The 15,353-nt window shown below is 40.1% G+C and overlaps 1 protein-coding gene across 5 annotated transcripts in view; it reads right to left on the minus strand.

Annotated features, from left to right (window-relative positions):
* Positions 1-13,451, minus strand: part of SCAPER (S-phase cyclin A associated protein in the ER) — a 428,719-nt gene extending 415,268 nt beyond the window's left edge. For 3 of the 5 annotated variants that reach the window (XR_014810514.1, XM_021099014.2, XM_021099012.2), the window contains exon 1: positions 13,391-13,451. The gene's annotated coding sequence lies outside the window, so the exon portion shown is untranslated. Of the gene's footprint in view, positions 1-13,283 lie in introns of all 5 variants that reach the window. The other 2 variants (XM_084968700.1, XM_021099013.2) reach the window with 1 other exon arrangement.
* Between the last annotated feature and the right edge of the window lie 1,902 nt (positions 13,452-15,353).

A 15,353-nucleotide genomic window follows, 5' to 3' on the forward strand; every position in this document is an offset into this window, starting at 1 on the left:
ACCTTCCTACACTGTTGGTGGGAATGTGCATTGATAAAACCACTATGGAAAACAGTATGGAGGTTCCTCAGAAAACTAAATATAGAACTACCATATGATCCAGCAATTTCACTCCCAGACAAAACTTTCATTGGAAAAGATATGTGCATCCCTATGTTCACTGCAGCACAATTCACAATAGCCAAGACATGGAAACAACATAAATGTCCATAGACAGATGAATGGATTAAGAAGATGTGGTATATATACCAAAATGGAATACAACTCAGCCATAAAAAAAGAATAAAATAATGCCATTTGCAACAATAAGGATGCAACTAGAAATTCTCATTCTAAGTGAAGTAAGTCAGAAAGAGAAAGACAAATACCATATGATGTCACTTATTATGTTAAATCTAAAATATGGCACAGATAAACCTATCTACAAAACAAAACAGACTCACAGACTTGGAGAATGGACTTACAGACTTGAAGAATGGACTTGTGGTTGTCAAGGGAAAGGAGGAGGGAGTGGGATGGATGGAGAGTTTGGCATTAGTAGATGGCATTTAGAATGGATATGCAATGAGTTCCTGCTGTATAGCACAGGGAACTATATCCAATCACCTTTTTTTATAAGGCTACATCTTTTTTATTTTTATTAAAATATATTTGATTCACAATGCTGTGCCAATTTCTGCTGTACAGCAAAGTGACCCAGTCATACATATATATAAATTCTTTTTAATATTCTATCATGGTCTTATGATAGAACATGAAAGAAGATAATATGCGAAAATAATGTGTATAAATATACGTGTGACTGGGTCACTTTGCTGTATAGCAGATATTGACAGAACATTATAAATCAACTATAATAGAAAAAATAAAAATCTTTTAAAAGTTTGAAGTCAAACATAAGAAAAAATTAAATAAACTCCATGTAACCTTTAGGCAAGTTATTTAACATTTTGAACTTCACAGTTCACACTTGTAAAATGGGGGTTAAAATATCTACCTTGTAGAATTATTTTCTAAATCAAAGAAATTAGGTATGAAGCACCAAATGACAGAGAACTGGTGCTCATTAACTGGAAAATGTACACTAATGGAATGATTATGAGTGGTTTTTTTTCTTCGCTATTTTGCAGATTTTCTGAAAATGTAATTGTACAGCAGTTACAACTTTAAAAGGCTGTAGTAATTTAAATTTAAATGTATTCAGGTGAGGAGATTGAGAGCAAAACAGGAGGATGCTAAGCTCACCTCTCCCTATGAACATATCAAAAATACATCTACATGCAGAGCAATTCTCACTGAAAACAAACTGGAGACTGGTGGAAAGACTTATATAACCAAGGCTGTAAAGAAAGATCCACACCAAGTCAGGAAGGAAGAGAAGTGATCAGGTTGGGACTCACACTCGAAGGATGGAACACAGAAGTAGGAGCATTACTTGAACTTGGAGATTCTCCTTGGAAAGAGGGGGGTTTGAACCACATTATGGGCACCCCAGGCTTGGGGTCCAACACCAGGAAAACAAATGCTCTTCAATGGTTTGAAGACTAGTGGGACTAGGAGGGGGACTCTGGGAAACTTGAACTCCATTCATGAAGAGCGTGCACATGTTTACTTATTCCCAAAATAAGGCAGAGGAGGCAGACTGAGAGCCTGCGTGGGATTGTACCAGTTTCTGTGACTAGCCCAGCATACACCCTGGCCCATCCTGCTCTGCTGCACAGCTCCCCATTAGGGTAAAGGCTGTGCTGTCAAGGATGTGCAGCTGTGGGGGATGGCACCAACCTGGACCTAGCTCTGCAGCTGACTGGGGCCAGGGCGGCTATTACTGGCACTCTCAGAGGCAGTAGATTGGGAGGGGTCTGGACTCTGATATGCCAGAACAGCCCCAACATATGCCCCAATCCACACTGAGTGCCTGTTGCAGTCCCTCTTGCTGCAGTGCAGCTCCCTTCTGGGGAAAGATGTCAATGCTGTGAAAGGGGGAGGGCACATGCTAAGAGGCAATAGAACCACTTCAGCTCCAACCCTCAAGGCTTCTGCTCCAGCACCTTGGTACATGAGCCTGGACCAGATAAAGCAGTATCATCTACTGGGCACAGAAGTCCTGGCTCACACCTGGCTCTGGCTCTAGCCCTTCCTTCTGCAGCCTTACCTCCCACTAAGGTGACAACTGCCAGCAAACCTGGGGAAAGACTGTGACTCATGCTCACTTCAGATCCAGCTTCCCCATCAAAGCCACCAGGCACATAAAGACTGCATAAGGATGCATCCACATAAAAATATCCCTTTAAGATCAGGATAGGCAATAGGTTTCACAAAATTTCATAGAGACAAAGAAAGTTAAACAAAATGAAAAAAGAGAGGAATTTGTTTCAAATGAAAGAAGATGATAAAAGCCCTGAAAAACAACTAATGAAACATATAAATAATTCAACAGAAAAAAGAGCTCAAGACATTGGTAAGAATGATAACTGAATTAGGGAAAAGAACAGATGAACAAAGAGAGTTTTAACAAGGAACTGGAAAACATAAAAAAGAACCGGTCAGAACTGAAGAATGAAATAAACAAAATAAAAAACACACCAGAAGGAATTAAGAGCAGGCTAGATGACAGAGAAGACTGCATAACTGATACGGAAGATAGAATAATGGAAATACCCAATCAGAACAGCAAAAAGAAAAAAAAAAACCTTTTTAATGAGAATAGTTTAAGGGACTTCTAAGACAACATCAGGCATACATAATTCAGATTATGGGGATCTCAGAAGGACAAGAGAAAAAGAAAAACGTCAAAAATATATTTGATAAAATAATAGCTGAAAATTTCCCCAAACTTGAAGAAGGAAACAGATATTCAGATATAAGAAGCACAGAGGATCCCAAACAAGATGAACCCAAACAGATCCACACCAAGATATAACTAAAATGGCAAATTAAAGATTAAGAGAGAATTCTAAAGGCAACAAGAGAAAAATAAAGAGCCATATACAAGGGAACCCCCAAGAGGCTATCAGCTGATTTTTTTGCAGAAACATTGCAGGCCAGAAGGGAGTGGCATGATATATTTAAAGTGCCGAAAGGGAATAACTAGCAACCCAAGATATTCTACTCAGCACAATTATCATTCAGAATTGAAAGAGAGATAAAGAACTTCTCAGGGAGTTCCTTCAAGGCTCAGTGGTTAATGAATCTGACTAGGAACCATGAGGTTGCGGGTTCAATCCCTGGCCTTGCTCAGTGGGTTATGGATCTGGCATTGCCATTAGCTATGGTGTAGGTCACAGACGTGGCTCAGATCCCGCATTGCTGTGGCTGTGGTGTAGGCTGATGGCTGTAGCTCTGATTCAATCCCTAGCCTGGGAACTTCCATATGCCACAGGTATGGCCCTAAAAAAAGCAAAAAACTCAGACAACCCAAAAATAAAAGAAATTCATCAATACCAAAACCAATCCTAAAAGAAAAAAAAAAAAAAATAGAAGAGAGGTCAAAAAACAATAGAAAAGATCAATGAAACCAACATCCGGTTTTCTGAAAAGACAAACAAAATTTATAAGCCTTTAGCCAGGCTCATCAAGAAAAAAGAGAATACAAATAAATAAAACAAGAAATAAAACAGGGGACATTATATCCAATATCAGAGAGGTACAAAAAAATCATAATACTGCAAACAGTTATATGGCAACAAATTGGACAACACAGGAGAAATGTATAAATGTATAGAAACCAAGACTGAAATCAAGAAGAAATAGACAATCTGAACAGACTAATCACTAGCAGTGAAATTGAATTAGTAATCAAAAAACTGACAGCAAACAAAAGATTGGGAACAGAAGGCTTCATAGGGGAATTCCACCATACATATAAAGAAGAACTAATATCAATCCTTTTCAAACTATTCCAAAAAAAAAAAAAAAAAAAAAAACTGAAGAGGAGGAAACACTGAAATTCATTCTACAATGCCACCATTATGCTGATACCAAAAAGAGACACGGATGCGCCAAAAAAAATTACAGGCCAGTATCTCTGATAAATATAGATGCAAAAACCCCTCAACAAAATATTAGCAAATAGAATTCAACAATATATAAAAAGAATCATACACATGATCAAATGGGATTTATTCCAGGGATGCAAGGGTTTAATATCTGCAAATCAGTCAATGTGATACAACACATTAACAAAAAAGGATAAAAATCACATAATCAACTTAACAGACACAGAAAAGGCATTTGATAAAATTCAACATCCAGGAGTTCCCACTGTGGCTCAGTGGTTAATGAATCTGACTAGGAACCATGAGGTTGCGGATTCGATCCCTGGCCTTGCTCAGTGGGTTAAGAATCCGGCGTTGCCATGAGCTATGGTATAGGTTGCAGACATGACTCGGATCCTGAGTTACTGTGGCTGTAGGCTGGCAGCTACAGCTCCGATTCAACCCCTATGCCACAGGAGCAGCCCAAGAAATGGCAAAAAGACAAAAATTCAACATCCATTCACGACAAAAAAAATTCATCAAGGAGTTCCTGCTGTGGTTCAGTAGATTAAGAACCTGACTGCAGCAGCCCAGGTTGCTGCGGAGGCACAGGTTCGGTCCCCAGCCCAGCACAGAAGGTTAAAGGATCCAGCACTGCTACAAGTGCAGCAGAGTTCACAGCTGCAACTCAGATTCAGTCCCTAGCCTGGGAACTTCCATATGCCACAGATGCAGTCATCAAAAGTAATAATAAGGGGGGTTCAAATGGTGCCATAGGAAAATCCTAAACTCATCTCCTCCTATCAACACAACTCTAAAACTACATATGGAATAATTTCCTAGGAAAGGGACATGAAAACTGGGTAAACAGAGCCTTCATAACAAAGGGTAAAAGGACAACATCAGGATGGACAGGAATGGCAGAGGATAGGAGAGGCAGAGATATAGTTTCACCAAGGAAAACCCACACTGTGTCAGTTCATAACTGGAAGGGATCGCAAAGATATGGATCTTTGCCCTGAAAAGTGAGGGATTCAAGCTCCACATTAAACACTCTAACTTCTAGATTGTGTGCAGGAGAGACCCCTAGATCCCAAAACAACTGGCTTTAAATGCCAACAGAAAATATGCCCAGGAAACCTACAAAACTGCAGAGAGGACAACCCACCCTTAAAGGGCTTGTAGGTAGACTTACTAAACCCAAAAATCAGTGCCAAAACACTTGATTTGAAAGTGCATGGACCAGAGTTCCCTTTGTGGCTTAGCAGTTAGCAATCCCAACTAAGATCCATGAGGATGCAAATTCGATCCCTGGCCTCACTCAGTGGGTTAAGGATCCCATGCTGCTGTGAGCTGTGGTGTAGGTCTCACACTGCCGTGACTGTGGCATAAGCCAGCAGCTGTAGCTCCGATTTGACCCCTAGCCTGGGAACTTCCACATGCTGTAAGCAAAAAAAAAAAAAAAAAAAAATGCATAGACCATAAGCGATGAGGACCCACATCTACCAGAAAGGCAGGATCCAATTAGAACACAGGCACTGAGACACAGATAATCCCCTTTATCCATTTCACTCTACTCCCCTCCTGTCCCTTCCCTTCTGGTAACCATTATTCTGTTCTGTTATCTATACGTTTCCTTTGGTTTAGTTTGTTCGCTTATTTTTTGTTTTTATATCCCACACAAGTGAAATCTTAACAGATTGTCTTTCTTTGTCTAGTTTATTTCACTTAACATAATACACTCAAGGTCCTCCTTACTGTTGCAAAAGGCAAAATTTCATCTATGGCTGAAGAGTATTCCATTGAACGTGTGTGTATACATATATATACACACCACATCTTCTTTATCCATTGATCTATTGATAGACACTTAGGTTGTTTCTATATCTTGGCTATTATAAATAATGCTGCAACAAACATGAGGGTGCAGGTATCTTCAAATTAGTGTTTTCATATTATTTAAATAAATACCAGGAAGTGTAGCAGCTGGGTCACATGTAGTTTTTTTTCGAATTTTTTGAAGAATCTCCACAACATCTTCCACAGTGACTGCACTAATTTACAGTCCAACAAATAGTGCATAGGGGTTCTCTTTTCCCTACATCCTAACATTTGTTATTTCTTGCCTTTTTGATCATAGCCATTCTGATAGGCAAGAGAGGATATCACACTGTAGTTCTGATTTGCATTTCCCTATTAATTAATGATGCTGAACACATCTTTTCATGTACCTATTGCCATCTGTATGTCTTCATTGGAAAAATATCTATTCAGATCCTCTGTGCATTTTTTAATCAGTTGTTGCTTCTCTGTTGTTCAGTTGTATGTGTTCTTTATATAATTTGGATATTAACCCCTTATAGGGTACATCATTTGCAAAACTCTTCTCCCAATTGGTAGCTTGTCTTTTTGTTTTGTTAGTGATTTCCTTTGCTGAACATAAACTTTTTAGTTTGGTGTAATCCCATTGTTTGTTTTTGTTTCCCTTGCATGAAGAGACAAATCTAGAAAGATATTGCTAAAACCAATGTCAAAGAGCATACTGTTTTCTTCTAAGAGTTTGATGGTTCCAGGTCTCACAGTCAAATCTTTAATCCATTTTGAGTTGATTTTTGTGTGCAGTGTGAGACAGTGGTCTAGTTTCATTTTTTTGCATGGGCTTCCCAGTTTTCCTAGCACCAATTATTGAAGAAAACATTCTTTCTCCACTGCATGTTCTTTGCTCCTTTATCGTTAACTGATTGTCCATATATGACTGGGTATATTTCTGGGCTCTCAATTCTGTTCCACTGATCAAGTATCTAGTTTTTCTGCCAATATGATCTGTTTTGCTTACTATGGCTTTGTAATATAGCTTGAAATCAGGGAGTGATACCTCCAGCTTTGTTCTTTTTTCTCAAGTTTGCTTTGACTATTCAAGATCTTTTGTGTTTCCAAGTATTTTTTAGAATTTTTTGCTCTATTTATCTGAAAAATATCCTTGGAATGTTGATAGGGATTGCACTGAAACTGTAGACTGCATTAGATAATACGGACATTTTAATAATATTAATTATTCCAATCCATGAGCATGAAATATCTCTCCATTTTTTGTGTGTTTTCAATTTCTTTCAACAATGCCTTACACTTTTGAGTCTGAAAGTCTTTCAATTCCTTGATTAAATTTATTCTTAGGTATTTTATTCTTTTTGTTGCAATTTAAATTATTTCCCTAACTTCTTTGTCTGCTAGTGCATTGTCAGCATATAGAAACACAACAAATTTTTGTATTTTGATTTTGTACCCTGTAACATTATTATTTCTAGTAGTTTTTTGGTGGACTCTTTACAGTTTTCTATTTATAAAATCACGTCATCTGCAAAGAGTGATGAACTTATTTCCAAATTAGATGTCTTTTATTTCTTTTTCTTGCCTAAGTAATTTCACAAGGACTTCCAATACTACACTGCATAAGAGTAGCAAGAGTTAGCATCCTTGTTTCGCCCTTGATTTTAGAGAAACAGCTCTAAGTTTTCCACCATGAAGTATGATATTAGCTGAGAGTTTGTCATTTATGGCCTTTATTATGTGAGGTATATGCCTCCATACCCACTTTGTTGAGAGTTTTTATCACAAATGAGTATTTAATCTTGTCAAATGCTTTTTCTGCATCTATTGAAATAATCATATGATTTTTGGCCTTCATTTTGTTACCATGGCATATCACAGGTACTGATTTGTAGATGTTTGATAAATCCCACTTGACTGTGGTAAATGATCCTTTTAATGTATTGCTGAATTCTGTTCGCTGAAGATTTGTTGAATCAACAATTCACTGTTGAAGTCTTTGTTTCTATGTTCATCAGAGACATTGGCCTGTAATTTTCTTTGTTTGGTATCAAGGTGATAACTCACAAGATGAGTTAGGAAGTACTGGTGGGAGCCATTTTTGTGATCTCAGGCTACCTTGCTAATAACAGCACTGGCACCACACATCGGGAATTCTCCATGTAACCTATTAACACCAGTGAAAATACTCCAGTGAGAGCCTTGCCTACCTATGTGCTTAAGCCAGGACTCATGGTCAACTGAGTGACAGCCCCCACTCACTAGTGCCCCAGAACCACCATGGCCCTGCCTCAACAGGAGGCCCATGCGGCCCACATAGGAGACACACCTTGAGCACCTGGCTCTAGTGGCCGGGCAGGATTATGCTTCTGAGCCCCACAGGGCATCTCAATAAGGACACTCCTTCAAGATTGGGAAATAGCTCATACACCTAATACACAGAAACAAACACAAAGAATTTGGCAAAGGAGAGAAATAAATATGTTCAAATTGAAAGAAAAAGGGAAAAGAAAAACTTCAGGAAAAGAACTAAATGATAGAGAGATAAGCAATCTACCTAATAAAGAATTTAAAGTAATTTCATAAGGAGTTTCCACTGTGGCACAATAAGATCAGAAGCATCTTGGGAGCACTGGGACTCAGGTTCCATTCCCGACCCAACACAGTAGGTTAAGGACCTGCTGTTGCCACAGCTGCGGCTTAGATCACAACTACCACAAAGATCTGATCCCTGGCCCAGGAACCCCACATGACACAGGGCGGCCAAAAAAAAGTAATGTCATAAAAATGCTCACCAAACTTGAAAGAATGGAAAAACACTGTGAGACCGTCAACAAAAAGAAAGAAAATATAAGAAAGAACCAAAAAGAAATTATAACTGAACGGAAAAATACACTAGAGGGGTTCAACAGCAGACTTGATGAGGTAGAACCAATCAGCAAGGAGTAAGACTAAACAATGGAACTCACCCAGACAGAGCAGCAAAATGAAAATAAAAAGACAACATCAAACAGAATAACGTTGACAGTCCAGGGATCCCAGAAGAAGAAGAGGAAGGGCCAAAAATATTACTTGAAGAGTGGCTGAGAAATTCCCTAATCTAGGGAAAGAAACAGACAGGAAGCCCCAAGAGTTTCAAATAAGGGAATAGAGATGCCAACAAGACACATTATGATTAAAATGGTAAAGTTGAGGGTGAAGAGAAAATCCTAAAAGCAGCAGGAGAAAAACAACACATTATCTACAAGAGAAACCCCAAAAGGCTATCAGTAGATTTTTTTAGCAGAAATTTCACAAGCCAGAAGGGAATGGCATAACATATTATTAATGAGAAATGCCAAAATAGGCAAATTCACAGAGAAAGAAAGTAGATTGGTGGCTGCTTGGGGCAGAGGTGGGGAGTAGAATAGGAATGTGGGGAAGGAAGCCAGGGGAATAAATGCTAATGGTTATGGAGTTTCATACTGGGATATTGAAAGATTCTAAAATTGACTGTGGTGACAGCTGCACAAGTCCACAAATATACTAAAAACCACTGACATTTAATGACTGAATTTTTCAGTATGTGAAATAACTCAATAAAGCTGTTTAAAAAAAAAACTCTGAATTTACAAAATTTCCATCAGTTACTACTTTCACAATATCTACCATTAACCACCATCCATACTATTATCTACATAACATTTTTCTTTTAAAAGAACTACATTTTTACTTTAATTTTAAAAGAAAATTTACAAAACTACCATAAATGAAAAATCAGCTAGTATAAAAAATGGATACAACAAAATACAGGCAGTCAACTCAAATTAAATTTGAAAACTCTGGCTAGAGGAAAACAATGGCCAAGCAAAAAATGGAGCACAAAAAAATGAAAAAAAAAGGCTGTAAACAGGAAATAAACGCTAGGACTAAATGAGCCCAAGGTTCTGAAAAAGCTTCTGCCTGTGATAAACTGAAGTCTCACTTGTCCTACCCTGCCCTGAAGTCCCAGAATGTCTGTGGAGACACCTGAGAATCCTACTGATAGAAATGTGAAGACTGGCTCAAGTGCCAGGAAAGGCTTCTCCTCTATCCGAGTTTGGGCACAGGTTCTGTAAAGGTAAGAATCAAATGGCAGACCCAATATAGTGAGAAGCCAACTAGTAGCACTATTCTAAAAAACAGAGGCCCATCCAACAGAAGCCAGGACAGGACAGATGAATTGTCTCACATTTGCCAATAAATTCTAGAAAAAGTGGGTTTCAACTGCAGGTTATCTCCAATGTTCATTAAATCTTATCACCCACGTTTTTGCATTTTCTGAAAAATAAGAAAATTTGACTACCTTTCTGCATCTGGTACTTAAACAATGCTAGTCAGCATATTCAACAACTATCAGTAATTTCTCACATTTGTTAAATGGAAAACAAGTGCACCACAGTAAAATAAGTTTGTGTGTGTGTGTGTGTGTGTGTGTGTGTGTGTGTTTTTAATGGCCACACCTGCAGCATATGGAAGTTCCCAGACTAGGGGTCAAATCGCAGCTAGCTCCTGGCCAATGCCATAGCCATGCCAGATCCGAGCTGCATCTGCAACCTAGGAAGCAGCAGCCTGTGGCAACACCAGATAGTTAACCCACTAAGCAAGGCCAGGGATCAAACACACATCCTCACGGGCATTATGTCGGGTTCTTAACTCACTGAGCCACAGTGGGAACTCCTAAAATAAGCATTTTGAAGAGCAATATGGACATTTTATAATTCCAAATTATTTAATGAGGTTTTTCAATTCTGATCATTCCTATGTTTACTACCATAAGCACATCAACTAAGAGGCATTTATTTTCTCCCATAAACCTGGCATGCCTCTTTGAAAATATCAAAAATACCTCTCTTTACCAATAGTAAAGTAAAAGCAGGTCTGACACATATAGAACTCTATACAAGTGAAATATGATGTCTGTGATTTGCTTCAAAACAATGGGGAGATAGCTTTTATGGGATAAGACTGTCCATGAATAGGTAATTGCTGAAGTAAACTGGTATCTAGTAACTAATTTTTTTTATTCTTTCCACTTCACATATTTTCAAGATATATAATAAACTTACTACTTTAAGAAGTTGTTAAAAAGTAGTTATTATTTCAGCAAAACTTCATGAAATCTTTAGTGTTTCATGTCTTAGGGGGAAAAATCTATCTATAAACCACTTCTTTTCAGTAATTTTTTAAGGTCGTTTCCACCAATTGACTGTAGATATTTTCACATATATTCCATAAGACCTATTGCCAAAGCCAAACATAAAAATGGAAACAGATTTTTATTAGTGACTTCTTTAAATCTGTTATACAAGCCATTTGTCATTTTTGCTTCTACAATTTCAGGAATGCCAATTTCACCATGGATGTCAGACTGCACCATCAGAGAGAAGTCTACTTAACTTCCCACTAAATAACACCACCACTTTCTAAGTGTTTGAAGAATGTTCCAATGCGATTCCCAAAGATTTTTTGCTTCTCCTTTAATCTAGGCTGGGTTGTGGTTGGGTATGAAAGTGAAAGAAAAGACTCAAGCCCTTTCATCTTTAAAATATTTCGGTAAAGCAGTTACATGAAGGTATTAATAAAGTCACTATCAAATCAACATTTTAATGATCCTTAAATATCTAGGAAGTCTTTAAGGACAAACATTTTTAAAGTCTATGTTTAAAACACTAGATCCTGGAGTTCCCATTGTGGCTCAGCAGAAAGCAATCTGACTAGGATCCATGAGGACGCAGGTCTGATCCCTGGCCTAGCTCAACAGGTTAAAGATTCGGCTTGCCATGAGTTGTGGTGTAGGTCGCAGACGCGGCTCGGGTCTGGCATTGCTGTGGTTGTGGTATAGTCCAGTGGCTATAGCTCCAATTAGACCCCTAGCTTGCGGCCCTAAAAAGAACCCCCTAAAAACAACAACAACCAAAAAAAAACCACTAGATCCTTTGTAGCCCAATCACCATTTTCACAGCAACACTGATTATGGTTCCATGCATAATAAACCAGGTAGACTGACCTAAACTACCAGGGTTTAGAGAATTTTAGAATTTAGGAATTACAACTCAAGGAAATAGGGAGAAAGAAGGAAAGTAACAAGCATTTGTTGAGGGCTTACTATAAGCTAGGAGCAGTTCTAAATGCTTTACAGATATCACATTTACTTGCTATCAACAATTTTGTTAGGTGGATAATAATATCCGTATTTTACAGAAGAGGAAATCCAGGCTCAAAAAAATGAATCTGTCAAAGGACAACTGGGATTCAAATACAGATCAGTCTGCCTTCAAAGCCTGATCACTTCCTTCCACAAAGACAACTTTCCAAACCATATAAGTTGATTAATTAAAATATTAATTATTTAGTGGATGTACTCCGATCATTTCAATATATGGCATAAAACAATCTGCACCAACACATTTTGAGGAAAAGTCATAGTTAACAGGAAAAAATACGGGGCCAGAGTTTCAATATAAACCAGAGTGGGTCTGAAAACTTAATCCTGGAGCAAGCCTTCACCAGCAAGTGATCTGGGGTAAGTAACGGCCGCAGTTTCCCCATTGGTAAAATGGGCATAACGCTTATCCCATCTTTCCACCTCGCATTGTTTATGAGGATGAAATTGTTAAAGCTGGTGAAATCAGTATGTAAACTAGCAACCTATAATACTTACAAGGAATTACTATCTACTCAGTAAGATGACTATACTGAATAGCGATTTTCATAGAAAATAACTTGACACAAACAGAATGAGGAATACAGTTCACCAGCAACAGGAAGCTGCTCTCACGCAGGCGGGCCCCACTTTGACAGCAGCAGGTGCTGCTTGGAGGACCAGTTTTCTGCCCGCTTTCAAATAATCCCGTCCCTCACTGGCAGAACCCTGAGAGGGGGAGGCGCGAATGAAGTGCAGGGAAGGAAGCACTAAGAGAGGCAGAAGACCGGGTTCTACTACTCCCAGGTGCGAGGCCATGGTTAAACTCTTTACCCCTCCAAGCCTTACAAACGCCTTTACGCATTTGTAAAATGGAAGAGATCTTTCCCGCTCAGCTCCCCGGGCAGAGCTAATTCCAGAGTCCATGTGCAGGGAAAGAGGTAAACCCCATTGAGAATGAGATGATGACGATCACCTGTCAAATGAACGGCTGGGGAGGCGGCTCCCCCGCAAGCCCCTAGCAGGATGGACAGTCCAGAAGCCTAGACCGGTGCCGCCAGGGACGCCCCCCCTGACGGAATAAAGCCATCCCCCGCCCACCACTCGGCCCGTGAGGTGCACAGGATCCCCTGTCGCTCACACCCCCGCTGAGTTCGAAGGGCAGGCTCCCTGCCCACTCGTCACCCCACCCCCCGCCTCCAGGCCTCCTTAGAAGACCCCATGGCCCTCTCAAGCGGCCTCTGCTCCCCTCCCCCAGCAGCGTTCCCTACCCTCTCCGCCCGCAGTCCCAGGTGAGGGGAGGGGGTGAAAGGGCGTACCCCGCCGCCATTTTGTCCCCTTGGCCCCCACAACGCGTTCTTCCTGCCCGCGCCCCAACCCAGGCCCGTCCGGCTCTGCGCGACGCACGCCCCTCGCGGACACTCACCCCTGACCGCCCTGCGCAGCTCGGGTCGACTCCGAGCGTCCCGCCGGGAAAGGGGCGGGGCGGGGCGGGGCCGCTGCGGAGAGGCGGAGCGATTGTCCGCCACCCCATGTGACTCCCAGCTGCGTCCGCGCGGCTCCTGGCTCCTAGCGCAGGCATTCCGCGCGCAAGCGCAGCCGGGTTCGCGCCCGGGGACCGCGAAGGCGGGAGGCCCAGCGTGGGTTTGCTTCGTGGTGCTGGGTGCGGCTAATTCTCGCGAGTTCTTCCCTTCCCTGGGCAGCGCTTGCACATTGTTTTTGACAGCTCAGTTCTCTCGGATTCATTCCCTTTCGTTTGCCTTTATCACCGCGGTGTGTCCCATAGATAAAGGACCTAGAAGTCCGCCTCAAAAATCTGTAACTCTGAAAGAGCTTCAGAAAAGCGTGCAGCGCTAAACCAAACACAGCTTACCCTCTAACGCAATGACTTTCCGCCTCTCTTCTGTGCCAGGCTTGAAAGGCACAAAGTACAATGACCTAACACTTGTGTTTTCTCTACTTCAAAGACAAAATAAACATACGAATTAAATAATGTAACAATATTAAATCACAGCTCTGAACAACGCAGACCATAATTATCAAATGAATATTCCATCACTCTTCATCCTGCTGGGAAACTCAAGCTCTTTACCTTTCCCTATCCCTTGTTACCCACAATAAGGAGGAAGTCATGGAATCCAACAGAGTCTACCTCACAATTAAACTATAAGCATTGTAAAGGCAGGAACCATACTGTTGGCTGTTCTGGCTGCTCACCCCACTTGGCTTTTTAGAAAACTTGCTCTTTCATTCATTTATTTATCAAGAGTTTTTGGAGCATCTCCTCTACACCAGATACTTTCTAGGTTCTTAGAGTTAATAAAATATATTAAAACATGTGCCTTCCTGGAACAGGGTAGAAACAGAAAATAGTGATAAGTTCCATGATAATGAGATGATAAGCACTACAGTAAACAAATGCATAGGATAAGGAGGAAACATACTGCTGTAAGGAACATGTGATTTCATAAAAGATAGACAGGGCCTTATTCCTCTTATCAATTGTCCCCTTTCTCTTATAAGCACATAAACAACCTCACCCGTCTTGAACTCTCCCACCAAACCCACCAAACCCTACTTCAACCTCTACTTTCCCCTCTTTACAGATCTTCCCTTCACAAATACATGTCTCTAATTATCTATTCAAGAATGTCTCCAATACTTCAACTACTGCTCACGTCTAAAAACTCAGGTTATTGCCCTTCTGGTTTCAGCCTCATCACCTTATAGAAACCATTCCTTCCAAAGTCACTAGGGATCTCCTTACTTCAGATCCTATGAACATTATCATCATGACCTAACTTAATTTCTCTCTGAATCAGTTGACACTCCTTCCTTCTGGAAACATTCTTTCCTTGACTTCCGTTTTTACTTCCTTGATTTCTCTTCATCTCTAAACACTCCCTCTCCATCTCTTTTGAAGTTTCCTCTTATTTCTCCCATCCCTTAAATAGTAGTATCCCTCAGGGATAGGTGAAAGCCTTCTTTTTTCCCCAGGGACAGACTCATTGAGGATTGTTTCTTTTTACATAAATTTAGTTAGTATCTTTGTCCTCCAGATTTCCCAGTATATATCTCCAGCCCTGATTTCTGCTGTGAGTTCCAGATACACATTGCTAAATACCTGGTCATCTCCACTTGAACCTCTCAAAATCAAGAAGATAAAAATAAAAACCAGTCATCATTTTTCTCACATACATATAAAAGAGTTTATTAGGCTATTTTACTTACCATACAGTTATTCAAAGTGTTCAATTCCATAGTTTTTAGTACATTCACAGAGCTGTGCCACCATCACTATAATCAATTTTAGGATATTTTCATCACCCCGAAAAGGAACCCTATACTCATTAACAGTCACTTGCCTATCTCCCCTCAACCATGAGCAA

Source organism: Sus scrofa, chromosome 7 (genome assembly GCF_054392235.1).
Source record: "Sus scrofa isolate SSC_HxYL_T2T_F1_AM1 chromosome 7, Sscrofa_HxYL_maternal_Yorkshire_Landrace_v2.0, whole genome shotgun sequence".
Classification (NCBI taxonomy): domain Eukaryota; kingdom Metazoa; phylum Chordata; class Mammalia; order Artiodactyla; family Suidae; genus Sus; species Sus scrofa.